We start from the raw sequence: 14,888 nt of genomic DNA on the forward strand, positions 1-14,888 counted from the left end.
GACTTAAATCACATGCTAGGTAATTAACTTCTATGAACTTAATCAAAAGAGTTTAATTAAGTTTTAGACATAATTATATATAGTTATAATTATATGGCCTTGATTGTAAAATTTGAAGAAAATTAATTTTGATTTTAGTTTCCAAGGACTTAAATAAAAGAGTTTAATTAGTAATGGGCTCGATATTGTAATGTGTTATAATGTTGAGGGCTTAATTGCAAAATTGAAGCCATTTTAACCTAACTATACAAGTCACCTTTTAATTATTTTCTAGATGAGAGTTTTTCACAATTGAAAAAAAATGTAATGTTTGTTAAAAAAAGAAAAACATTTTCTTTCTTTGCCACCATTCCCTTTGTGTGAAAGAGAAAATTGCTTATGATGCAATTTTTGAGAAAAGTTGGCTAAGATTGTGAAAAAGCATAAAAGGCCAATTGCTGTCCTCTTTGTTAGCACAAAGTATAGTTAAAAACTCTCTCCTTTGTTGAAGGTTCAAATGCAATCATGTGTACTACTATTGGAGGCCAAGTACTTGATTTGTTAGGGTTTTTGCTCCTCATGCTGCTGGCGGGATTGCTTTGGGAAGTGCCATTGTGATTAAGAAATTACTTGACAGGATAACTTTCTAAATAATAATTTATTTCCTGCTTTTATGTATTAAATATCACCAAGGTGATCCATGGGTGGAGGCATATTTTTATTCTTTAGTTACAGAGTTTTAATTTTTTTTCGTTTCATATTTTGAGAATGCCGTCCTTAGCCAAACCCATCAACCATGTCTAGGGGGGACCACTTAAAGATTGTGATCTGATTTGTATGTAATATGACATAGCCACAAATAGGCTCAAATGAAAATGATTTGAAACTGTTATGATACCTTGGCAACTAATGTGTGCTTATGGATATTTATATTGATCCGGCGATAAGGATAACCTAACATAGTGTATACCAATGTGAATACTCCCTAGGGATGAATGATGTGCCCTTGAGATAGGAGATGTATGATTAAATTATGGTTGATTTTTGATGAAACACTTTGAGGAAACTGAATTATGGGTAACGAATATTATGATTATGTTTGACTACTAAGGTGAGCCTATGGAGCCTAGTTTGATGACGGCTTTGAAGTTAAGCCTTGCTTTGTTATGCTTTTATTAAACAAAATTCACTGACAAATTTTTATAAGGAGAGGAGAATGTAGCACCCTCGATTTTTTATATGAAATATGTAAGGTGAACTAAGCCAATTGATAAGCTAAATTGAATCTTTGGTGTATATGTTTAAGAGCTTATGGGTATGTTTATGTCCATAAAGCAATGAATATAATATGTGAGCATGTGAAGGCTCAAAATAATGTTGTGCTTATGTTTGGCAAATGAATGGTATAGTGCATTGTTAGCACCCTAATAAATATGATGCCTAATGCAAATTATGCTAAGTTTGGATTTCCATATTATGTGACATAGAACATAATAAGAATTTGAATTTGGGTGATGAGTACATGCTTGGATATTGAGGACTATTGATGAGTTAAGATGAGAATGATAATTGTGGCACTTAGACAACAAATCTTAGAGCTTGAATATGGTGAACTATATGATTTGAACTCTAAGTGAGATTTTGACCTTTGATGATATATTTGGATATTTATATGTGAGGATTTGATGTTATATGAACGGTTTAAGGTTGTGGAAGAGATTTAGAATGGGTTTAGACTTTAAAAGGAACAATTTTTACAAATCTGAACCTGGAAAGTCAAGTATGCTAGCTTAGGATCTAATATGGGCTCTTTATAGTCAATCTTAGGAAGGAAAAATGGGAAAAATTGCAAGTATACTAGTGCAAAATCAACTCTAAGGCTTCCACAGTCAATCTTGTGAAGAAAAGTCAAATGGAACTAGATGTTCTAGTCCACGATTGACTATAGGCCATCTGAAGTTGATCTTGCAAAAGAAGATAAGGGAAATATGTTAGTCAGGGTTGACTATAGTCTTCCCACAGTAGACCATAAGTTGCCAGATCAGCCTAAATTTGGCTAAGAAGCCTCAAGTTTGATTTTCTCTTCATTTCCTTCTTATTTCCTCATTTCTCCACCATTGTCGAACTTTACAACCTTCAAATCCACCAAACTAAAATCCTAAATCACATATTCTAGTGTTAAAGGAAAGAGATTTTCACTCCTAAAAGCTTGATTAAAAAATTTTACTTTCTCTCTCTAAGACCCAAAAACCTTAACTCCCAAATTGACTGTTGAAGTATTTGGAGTTATTTGGAGTAAATGTGGTCTAATGACCCTTTTTCCTGATCGTTACATGTGCTTCAGTCTCACAATGAAGCTCGCCAAGTCCCGAGCAAGCCTCTACAATAATGCATTTACCAAACCATAACATGTCTCTTGGAAATCTCCTAACCATCACAATTTTATTTAATGGCAAATATTCTCTTAATACATTATGTTTCATCATCCTATAAATGTATGTTTACATTTTACAATGAATGGCAAGTTCTTAAAATCTCTTGACAGCATAAAGACCTCTAGTAGCAGAGCAACTCATAATAGGGTACTAGGAGATGTCTTTACCTATAACAGAATGGACCAAAATATGCCGATGAAAACACGATAGCTGATCACGTCTTTTCAAAATAAGAATAATGGGGTGAGTCTCACAAACTCAGTGATCATCGGCTCAGTGAGTAGGGTGTAAATAGGAAACAAGCCAAGGATATAAAATTTGAATATTAAAAGCACATGAATATATAAACCATTAAAAATCAACTAGAACATTTGTGCCTTACATATATACCAAAGAATTATGATGCAAAGTAACCATTTCAGGTAATATATTAAAATTGGTCCAATTATAAGAATTCTACCATCAAAATCATTTGATGTCCATTACTCAAAATTGGACTAACATAAGTGTGCACGCTCCTGTAAAATCAAGCAATGTCGATGCTTACACATAGGCATATAAACGAACTCATACTTAAGGTATTAAACACAAAACCATCGTATAAATAAGGGAGTTGTGAAAAAATCGATGTTTCTCACCATGTGAAAGAATAAGTGTTTGAAAGCCTAAAGAGATATCACTCTCAAGTAAGTAATCATAGATAATCAACCTATGTACCCTTTTCCATGTAATAATATCTAAGAGGCTCTCCTCGACCGAATTCCCATAGCCATGGCAGTCTCGACGATGTTGGCCAACATTGAAGAAATCATATGGTCACAACCACGTATGTAAACCCCATGGCCTTGCCATAAATATATCATAGATCGTGGCCTAGCCACATCTAATAGCTAGTCAGTGAACCCAAGGTTCTCTAGTTAGAGCTCACTTCTGCACAACGGTCACACTATTTTGATGTGACATTTGACCTATTCTTGAATATCCTAGTTTGACAAAACCATTTATAACCAAATCCAGTTTTCAAAAGCTTATTTTAAATCCATTTCCAAAATACAAATCACGACAATGTTATACATGCATTTGTAAGAATTCATGATATAAGACCTTAGCATGAGGTTTAAATATTAAATCAAAGCATGGTGAACATGAAGCTAATTCATGAATGCACATCAGAAAAACAAGTAAGGCATGTTTTGACATAAACTATGGTAAAGAGCTTGATCCCTAATTTCTAAAACCTTTTACATATGTAGTTTATATATTATATATAGAGCTAATTAAAAAATCATGGCATTCACTATTGCCAATCATTTCTACCAGCTTATGCTTTCCACAATAACAGTGCATAAATCTTTTCACGAATAGGTATTTAAACCACCTAACATTTTCTAGCAACTCATGATTTCCACATTGACATTGAATAAATCATTGACAAGTTACCATATGTATAACATTATATAGTATGGAATCTTTTGAAATAAACACTCCATATTCACCTTTCTTGGCAAGATATTACTTCGCCAATTTGAACTCTTTATGTTCTTAATAGATCAATATCACTTGCCGTTTAACTGTTATCTTTCTTGATTTACACGCACGGCAACAATCCTTTATTTGTCAATTTCCTAGTAGCAATTAAATCCACAATACTTAGAAACTTTACAATTTATCCTATCCCACACTTGCTGCCCACACTTAGCGTTATGCTTTTATAGCCTATTCTTTATTCCCCCTTCTCATTCAAGTACTAACCATTAACTAAATAGTTCAATTCATGTAGTAATTAGCATTCCTTCACAATTAATCCTTTGCACATATATATATATATATATAGACAGCAACTTTACCAAAGAACTCTCAAGTCTTTACATGCATAATTTTCTCTCTTTTACTATTTTCAAAACATTGCATTCACTTAACATCAAAACTCATAACTAATATAAGCATTATTCCTAACCCATAATCATATAGAATGAACAATCAAGGAATAGACCTCAATTCGTCTGACCTTTCTCAATAGTTTAACTTGAGCTAAAACTAAGAAATCTCAAGCTCCTTGGTAGCTTAATCTCACATTCCTAGCAAATCACCAACATGCATGGTTTCTTGGCACCCACACGGTGTTTTTTTTGCTGCCACAAACATTTTCACACAATCACAATTTAATTCCTTAAGAAATTCATAGATCAAACTCATGAATCATTGGCACTTTCTTCCTTGCTGTTTCTAGTCTTTTTCCATTATATTTCTTAGCTACCATGAGATTTAACCCATATCTTGCAACAAAGGATGAATTTCTAGAAGTAATGAAGCTTTGTGGCAAGAAACTAGTGTGAAATAGGCTCACGGGTGAACCAAAATCTCATAAAATCGAGCTCCCACTTAGTTTTCCATTTCTCTCTACTTTTTCTCTCCTCTCAGATGGAAGCCTCACTAAGCTATTTTCTCTTCATATCTCTTCCAAATGGGGTGGATCTCTCAAGGCAAAAAGTCTTGAAATGGCTTTCGTTTCCCATTTTCTCATCCATGGGCAAATTGCCCAAGGTCACTTTCTTTTTCTCTTTTTTTTTTTCATCACATGTCATGCCATGCAAATTCCCTTTACCAATAGCCTTCTCCATCCCATGAACAAATAAGGCTTCATGCATTTTTCCACTCATGAATCCTATTTGGCCTCCCTCAAAACTAATAGGACTTCATGCAACTAAATTATTCTTTCTTTTTCTTTTATATGGGTAGATATCACAAGGAAAAAAGCCTTGAAATCATACCTTTTCACTTGTATGGGCGGATTCTCCCAAGTTCCTCCATCAACTTAAATTTCCTTATTTATTTTCTTTGCATCAAATGTTATGATTTTACCTTTTCTTTTCAAGTCACATTACCAATATTACTTTGTTTACCATGAGTTTTCTTGGCCAAACCATGGTTTTCTATCGATTAAATACTCTTAGTTCATTTTCTCTTTGTCATCTTGCACATGGCGGGGTTCCCACATGTCTCCCATTAAACTTTATCCTTTTTACATGTAATCATTTACATGTAATAGTAACTTCACATACAAATTCCATGAAGCTAAGCAATCTTTCTTGCATTTCATTTTACTTGCATCTCGTTTTACTTGCATCCTACTTGAATTTCATCTTGCTTTCCAAAACACAAATATATACATCAAATATTCTCTTAACTTAAAATGGTGAAATTGTACATAAGTACTCTAACTTTTTCTTATTTGCCATTTGACCCTCTAAACTTTTTATCTTTTATAAATTGATCCTTCAACTTTTGATAATTACAACTTCACCTTTTGACTTTCCCTTAACTTTCCATTATTTGCAATTCCACCCTTCAACATCCTATTCTTTTCAATTAGGTCCTCCCATCATTCCTTTAATTTCAATTCTCTTCTATTTTTCCTTTTTTGCACTTGTCCAAATAAAATGTCCAATTCATTCTCTACCAAGGTGTCACCATAATATTTAAATATCTACTAACTCTTTCTCACTTAATTTAATGAAGGCACATGAGCCCCACTAAAGCTTCCTTTCTTTGAAATTTTCTTACTTGCACTCCCCCATTTAGACAAATTGTACAAATTACACGTTCTTCGTGTAATATAACCAATTTGATATCTATATTTCTTTATTATTATTTTATTGCATTGGAAATATTTCATTCCAGAATATTCCCTTCACCCTTCAATAGACTTAAACATTTTCATTAGCCTTGATGGACCTTTATCTTATCCTTCAGGTCACATTAGGCACCATACCAAAGTGTGGGGTGCTACACATCGAGCTTGGGAAACGCTTTAAAAGGTAATATTATGCATTTTTTTAATTGATTTCCAATTTAAACAATTGATAACTAAGATTTAATTTGGCACAACTTTTAAAAAATTTACACCTCTTGAGTTGATTGGATATTTGGGGTAAGCAATAGCACAATCCAACATCTAAGGTGTAGGTTTAGCTCATTGTTAAAGGATTTGAACTTATGTGTTGGATTGTTAAAAACTTGATTATTTTTAGAAAAACTAGCATTTTCAAAAGCCAAGGTTTAACCAGTTTTGTAATATTTTGATGTGCCTAAGGAAAGATTTAAGTCATTTGGGCAGGTTTATGAGTTGAAAAAGGGTTAGAGGCTAAAGATAGTAGCTTTACTATGGAATACCTCTCATTTGTGAAGGTGAATTAGGACACTTTCATGTTTAGGAGCATAATGACTAGGGTGCATGTATGCTTCTATAATGAAATTGCATGATGTATGTTATGTATGAACCATAAGTATGCTAAGTGGTAGAATTCCTAGAATAGAAAATAATTATGAGTGATGTGATATGGCTTAAGATAGTATGCCTAGTCCAATGATGTTAATATGAATGTGTACATGATGAATATGTCTAGAAAGCTATGTCTAGACTAGTGAATGTTATAAGAATTATGTGAATTGCCTAGAAAGATTGTCCTAGGCTAAATAATTAATATGTCAATGATTGTGTGATTGAGATGGGAAGTAAGGCATGATTATGAATGATTGAATACATCATAATGACTAGCTTAATGAACGATGAGATGATGTCAGATATATATGTTCTGTTCGTGGATGATTCTGGACAATGATATGATGTGAGATATGTATGTTCTATCTGTGCATGATTTTGGATGATGATGTGATGAAAGATATGTATGTTCTGTTCGTGGATGATTCCGGACAATGATATGATGTAAGATATGCATGTTTTGTCGGACGATGATTCTGGACAAGGTATATTATGTGGTTGACTTTGTCCATATCCCTATTACTATATATGTTCCATCAACAGGGATAGTGGTTTTGTCATGCCTGTGATTCCTGCTAGCTATGCGATGATGATTTATGATGTCTACAAGAATGGTGGTAAGCAGGGATGGTGGTTTAATCCCACTTGTGATTCTTGCCTGTAGTGCAATGATGCCTTTTGTCAAGATTATTTTAGATGATGATTATAGGTTTTGTTGTTTGCTGCAGCAATAGGGCACAACTAGACTCCATTATTGCTTCGACAAAAGGGCATGAAATGACTCCATCGCTTGTTACTGCAATAGGGTGTGACATGATATCATATGTTTTTCGTCAATTAGCCACCATATGTGACTATGCTAAGTCCAGGGAAGACCACTCCATGATATGATGTGGCAACTATGTAGTGGCATGCCTTAGGATTTGAAATGTGAATTATGTTATGTGATGTTTATGAAATGATGATTAATGTAAAGGCTTGAGGTAAAAGTTGCAAATATATGATTGTGATGAATGATGCGATACAACCTTATTGAGGTTTGAGGAATAATGTTCACATTGATTGCGTATGAGATAAGTGTATTAAATATGTATTTAGATGCCCATATGGTGGGTCGGTTCATACAATGGAATAAACCGATAGTCGTGTTGATGAACAGATGTGGTAGGCATGATAGACATAAATCACCTTACCCTTTTACACAAAATGATGTCTATATGTAGCAGCATAGTGCAGCTACCAAGATAATGATAATGTGTTTATGACAGGTGATGTCCGACCTATCTTGACGTGAGTACATTGAGTTCACTAGTTTATATACATGTTTAGAGGTTACGTGTAGCAACTATCCCTGCACATTTACAATTGATATATGCTCCCACTCATTAACTACTAGTGTGACTCACCCTTTGGATTGAATTGTACAATTAAATAAACACTAAGGATTAGGTGGCTTAGCGTTGACAATGTCAGACACGCAGTTTTAGGCAAGTTGTATGTTATCCACTAGCGATGTATCTCCATTGAGTCATAGATGAGTCTTACATTTCCATAGTGCATAAGATGGTTATGTATAAAATGGAGTATGTGGGTATTGCTTTACCCTATATGATTTCATGTAATGAGATGGTTAAAGATTTAAAATGATGATTAGCCAATGTATGGCCTTGGGGATACTTATGTTTAAGTTTAGTGTAACAATATGAGCTGTGGGGCTAATTGTGAACCATGTATATTCAATATTATAAATGTTAATGGATATGATGTTGGCCAAGAGGCCTCACATGTATGATTTATGTTAATCAAGTTTATGAACAAAGGCTTCTTCGAGTGTCGCAGACTTGCCTACAAGGCTTGAGTGTGCCGATCATGGACCTCTAAATTTGGGTTGTGACATATGAAAGCTAGTGCTAGAGGAGGATAGTTTTAGTAGTCGATTAAGTCTTCTCTGTCTCGTAGTCTATTTCTCTATGTTAACTAATTAACAGTAACTTTAACTAATTAATAACTTTTTATCTCAAGCACCTTTAAGTACTGTTTTTGGCTAACCTCTATTCAACAAATTAATACTCTCTTTAACTGATTGAAGCGTTTTTCCATTCATCCTTAACTGATTAAAATGGGCTCCAACCAATTAAGAAGTCTTTAACTCTAAATCTCTTGGCTTGGTGCCTTAAATGGTCATCAATATTTTCAATTTCAATGTGATGCTTCTTGACACTTTAACTTTAACCTTTAACCAGTTAATTCTTTTTCTTTAACTGATTAAAAGGCTTCTATTTTGCATACAACACTTGCTTAACTGATTAAACCTTGTGTTAACCAATTAAGACTTTTCTGTCTGTCTCTGATGAAGCACCCAGAATTGCTTTTGTTCATTAAGGATTTATGTTAATCGGTTAAGACTAATCTATCTTCATTAAAGCTCTGTCTTCTTTGCTTGTTTAACCAACTAACCCATCTTGCAGCTGAACAAACATCTTGGCTTGCATTCAAATACCCAATATATTAATGAATTTATGCTTTCTTCTACACACTTAAATAATATAATTAGACACTAATGAATGGGAATGTTTTATTATCATCAAAAGCACATAGAGTCAACATTCTCTCCCTCTTGTTTTTTATGATGACAAAACACTCCTAGATCAAGGGTGCAATGTCTATTCTCAATATGAATGCTTCAAATCTTTATGCATAATGAGTTGCTCCCCCTTAGTTAATGCATCTAGTTTTCTTTAAAGGTTTGCAATAAAATATTTATAATATCCATAGTAGCTAAACAAGATGTACAATATCCGCAGTAGCTAAGCAAGATATATTAAATATCCAAAATAACTAGCACATAATATTCAACAAAACCATAGCTAAGCATCACACACATAAATCAAATATGAAGACCTATCAAACTCTATTTAACTTAGTCTTCTTTCTCTCCTTTTTCTTTTTCATCATTAAACAAGATATTCAAAACTCCCTCTTAATGGATGCATCTAGATTTTCCTTTAATTTTTAAATCAGACTTTAATGAATGAGAATCATAAGCACTCATACACCTAAGTCATCCAAGCTTATAGATATAGTTTAATAACTTTAATAGTTAAGCTTGTAACTATGTAAGAATAATGTATGGGGCTTAAATCATTTCAAAAACTTGTCAAGGATCACTCAAATAATGTTCAAGCAAATTTTCTCATTTTGTCATAATCAAAACTATAATAATGTTAAAGCTAACAATCTCCACCCTTTTTATATGACAAAACTATGAGCATAATTTTGCATTTGAAGTGATTTTAAAATCTCCCCCTCAACAGATGCATAAAATTAAATTTACTTATTAACCTTTTCCCCTTTTTTGTTATATCAAAAAGGTTAAGAAATAGTGAGCATTAAACACTAAAGGTCATGAAATAATAGGTAGCAAAATCCATCAAGAGTATAAGCATTAAAACCATGAATATGTAACCATAAAGTCACCTAGTCATCATATATATGCACTTAATATCCTCAACCAAGCCATTAAGAAATATACCTATTAAGCACATTCAAGTATTAATTCATCAAGAGAATCATCAATAAGAATGCCACATGTATATATCTCTATAAGCAAAATTTGGACATAACATTTATGAAGTTCGAGACAGATAAGTATAATGATGTTTAATAAGCACATAAGCCATATATCAACTCCAATACCAAGTGTTTAAGCTCAATATACCAATTGATAGATATAAGTAAAATTTCCCACTTTGTCAAAGCACAATATCAATTATGAGAGGTGGAATAATTTTATAGCTCATTATATCAATTGGTCAAGCACTAGTAAAGACTTCCCCTATCATAAAGCACTTTAAGCATATCAACTTCAAGTGTCAAAACATTTAACAAAGATATGATCAATTTAAAGCACAAGTGAGAAAAGACAATTATAAAGCTTGATACCAATTTTAAAGCTAGACATTAATTGAGAAAACTTAAGGCTTGATACCAATTATGCATTTCAACATCCAAGATTAACTGAGAAGAAATATAAGGCACAATATTTATTTTGGTGTTTAGAAAGATGTTATCGGTAGCGAAGAGCACCAAATGTTGAATTCTCACCAAACCTTGTTGTTAAATATCTTAATTCCTTATGATATCAATGACAATGATTGACTCCCCTTTAAAAAATCATAGGCACAACACAAATTGTTAGAGATCTTTAATAGATCAAACATTAGGAGAAAAGTCACAAGCCTAGAATAAATGAGCATTCATATGGATATTCAATTTATTTCCTTAACACTCAAGTATTTGTGGAACAAAAGAAGTATGAGCATTTGAATAAATGTTCAACATATGTATCAAATACTGATATTTTCAAGAAGTATTTGAAAAGTAATTCTTAGGCATGTCTAAGGTATCATTGGTCTTCAAGCATCATTCTCAATTATCATGAAATATTATCAATCATCGTCAAGCATTCATTATTTATCCTCAATATCAGTCAGCTAAGTAGTATTAATCAAGCATTTTTAGAAAATTCCCTAATTCATATATAAAAATAGCAACAACTCCAGGAGAAATTAAAAAAAAATCATCATCAAGCATTTTTAGTGAGTATTCCTCCAAATTATTTTCAAGTGGTCATTCATCCAAGTCCTTTTGAAGTAAGCATTCCAAGATGTATTCTCCAAATTATATATGAAATTATCAATTCATGATGAACTTTCACAAAAATGCCTATCATTATTAGTGAAGAATGACTAAAGTATTTTGCACTTATTGCAATCATGTAAGAAAGATTGTGATCAAGTAAGCACTAACATGATTACAAAAAATAAAATGGCTATTTTCATTACTCATGATTCTAATTTTCATAAATATATATACATATACCAAAAAAAAATCACAAGCGTTGAATTTTAATGTGGTACATGCTATTTCTCAATATTCTTCATAATTCATGAGTGATACTAAAGAAAATTGAAAATAAAGTACTCAACTCAAGAATATATTCAAAGTGAACATTCAATCATCAATGAATGCCAATTATCAAGATTCAAGAAAGGGATATTTAATCAAAGCACATTAGGAATTCATTGCTAACTAAAGGTATAGGCCATATTTTGTTTGACATGTCCAAATGTTTATGTCGACCTATAAGCTAAAGTTGGATGCACACAAGATCTTTAGATCACGTAAACATTAAGGCTTAATGAAGACATAGTTAACATTTAAATGCATATTGAAAATAAATTTCAACTATATCAACTCACAATATATGTCATGGTCAAACTTGACAATTAAATTCATATTCAAATTCATAGCTCAAGGCAAGTTTTAGACTTCAAACTTTATGGTAAAGGAAAATGAAAAATCATATAGGCATGTGTCTTGACCAAAATAATAGATGAACCATACATATTTTTCATTTTTTTTAATGAGTTCATCCTAATCAATTTCATATGCATAATCAAGAAACCAATATTGAAACAATCATTTAAGGACAAACATAAACTATATTTGAAGAATTGTTCCCAGATTAGCATTTGAACATTTCAATTTTCATGAGGAGATATTATTTATGCATGCACATGAAATTCCAATAAGATTAACAAATTCAAGCGTTTATGAATAATTTCTCATATTGCTATTTTACTATTGTAAATACATCAGAATTTATGGAATCAATATGAGTGTAATTCTTGGGAATAGATAGATTTAAGCAATCAAAAAAGTTTTCCCATCTTTCAACAAATGTTACAATTTCAAGAACATGTACTTGCACCAAATGATCATAAGAATGTTCGTAATGCATGTTTTTAAAAGTCAAGAATCATCTTTGAAAGGAAATTCAGGGAAGAAAATATTGCAATGGACAAGAAGTGAAATAAGTAGATATTTTGGAACTCAAAACTTGTCCATTTTCGCTTTAGAGCACTCAAGAATTGACTGTATATCCTTGGGGATCCACTTTTAATCATTCCAACAACATTGTTTGCATTTTGTTCTCTAATGTCCGACTAGCAATGCTTAAAAGTCAATTATGCTTGATCCCTGCATATTAAAAAGCCAGAAAAAAGTGCAGAACATGCAATGTTCCAAGGAACAATGATCTCAAAACATGGATTTGTGGGAAAACAATTTAGAATTTCATTTCAACCATGTTTAAAAAATCATTTTGGACATGTATGATCAAAGATTCTTCAAGAAAAACATGTGAACTCCAATTTTGGCTTTTATTGCTCATTGTTCACAAGTGCTAAAAGGTTGAAATGCTTTTTTGAAGAATCATGTCTCTAATATGCTCAAACATATTCAATTTACATCATGATGCATGACTATGACTTATAACATGTACAACAAGTATTTAAACAGTGTTTAATCATAATAAGCATCAAATTTAACATTTATAACATTTTTCTAGCATATGGATAAAAATGCCCTTGATGTTATTCAAGCATTCATTTGTAACAAGAATAAGATATAATGGCATTTTCAACGCAAGGTATAGTTCTTCAAGTTATATATCATTGAAATGTTTGTAATCTCAAGGATGTCAAACATTACAAATAGATCTGTTCTTTTACTTGAAAAATGCCATCAATGCCAAATTATTAGACTCAAGATCATGCTTAAGAAATCCCTTTCAATCAATTTCACCAATCATGAGAGAAATACCAAGCAACATGGAATTTGTGCAATTTATATGAATATATCAAATCGAGTTTGCTCAACCATGCTGTATGATTAAAAACAAAGAATTAATAAATCATTTTCAATGAAGAAGGACAAAAAGGTTTTACAAGAAAAGCATTCGATAAAGATTTAATCTCTCTTTTCAAAATTTTGCACTTAAATCATATATACAAGATTTGAGTTGGACATACTTTGTATAAAATTATGGACTCAGCGTCACTCAATTTTGTTCAATTATGCTTTAAATTCTTTATGAAATGTGTAATGAGCATAATGAATTATGTTTATCTATGTCAAGGATCATTTCCAAATATCTCACAACCATATGCTAAATTTGCCCTTATCACTGTTCAAGCTTACAAGCAAGCATGGACATCCAATAAGAACAAGTATTTTCACCATGAAACAAACTTGTCAAATTCATAAATCATTCTAAATTTAAAGGATGGAAACATTTTTCTCATATAAGCTCATTTTGCTTTAAAAGTACCAATTAAAGTAGTTAGAATTTTCAAGCTCATTATCAACCATCTTGAACTATTCAAGTTGTTAGTATAAGCCCTACAAGCCAATCTGTGGTTGTATGGGAATTACAATTATGAGATATTCATGTATAACATTTTGTTATTCATAATAACATAGAGGTAGTTCTTTATCCATAAGTTTGTGCTTTAATTACTTTTGTACTTATGTAGATAAAGCCCATGGAATTATATATGCCTTGCAAAGGAATTGTATTGGGATACAATTATGAGATCCTTTTGCATTAAAGCATTGTCCCTAAATGTTCTTGATCATTGTATTATTTAAGACAGGGCATCAAAGTAAGCAATCACTTTCATCAGTTGAAGTATAGAGATACATGGAACTGGCATGTGGGTGTTTGCCATGGGAGAGCGAGTTCACTAAACATGACCCGCCATGAGAAGTGCATTTGGTACCTCGCTCAAGTGTCTATGCAATACTTCGCATGTGTCAGTTGTGTAACTACTCCCTAGACTTGAGACACCAGGATGTTTTGTATATGGAGTATTATGCTTTGATTTCATCCTTATGGGTGCCTAACCAAGGATGCCAAGGATGTTTTTGGGTATAGTTAAAGCATATGAGGCAAATGAGTGGTCAAGATAGGAATCATCACCCCAAGTGATTCAAAGGGAAATATCTCATTAGTTCTTGGTTGACATTAGCTTAATCAAATCCTTGGCCAAAGTGATTAGGAGATTATGAAATGAGCTTCATAAGTCTCCATAAAGCTAATGATCTAACTACAAAAACAAATATGGAGGTCAATAAGAGTAGGCACTGCACCAAACTCTTATCATCTCTAGTATATATGATGAGAGAATGAATTACACTGAAAAACTGTACATTGAAAGGTTGTCAAAGAATCCTTTGACTTTTCTAATAATTGGGTGGTCAGGATGCATTGCTAGATGCTAATCATGGTCTATGGAATTGAATCAATAAATTTAAAATCTAATATGATTCATTTAAATTAATTAATT

The sequence above is a fragment of the Theobroma umbraticum genome, unplaced genomic scaffold (genome assembly GCF_002168275.2).
Source record: "Theobroma umbraticum cultivar Fairchild unplaced genomic scaffold, ASM216827v3 scaffold_89.0, whole genome shotgun sequence".
In the NCBI taxonomy this organism is placed as follows: Eukaryota; Viridiplantae; Streptophyta; class Magnoliopsida; order Malvales; family Malvaceae; genus Theobroma; species Theobroma umbraticum.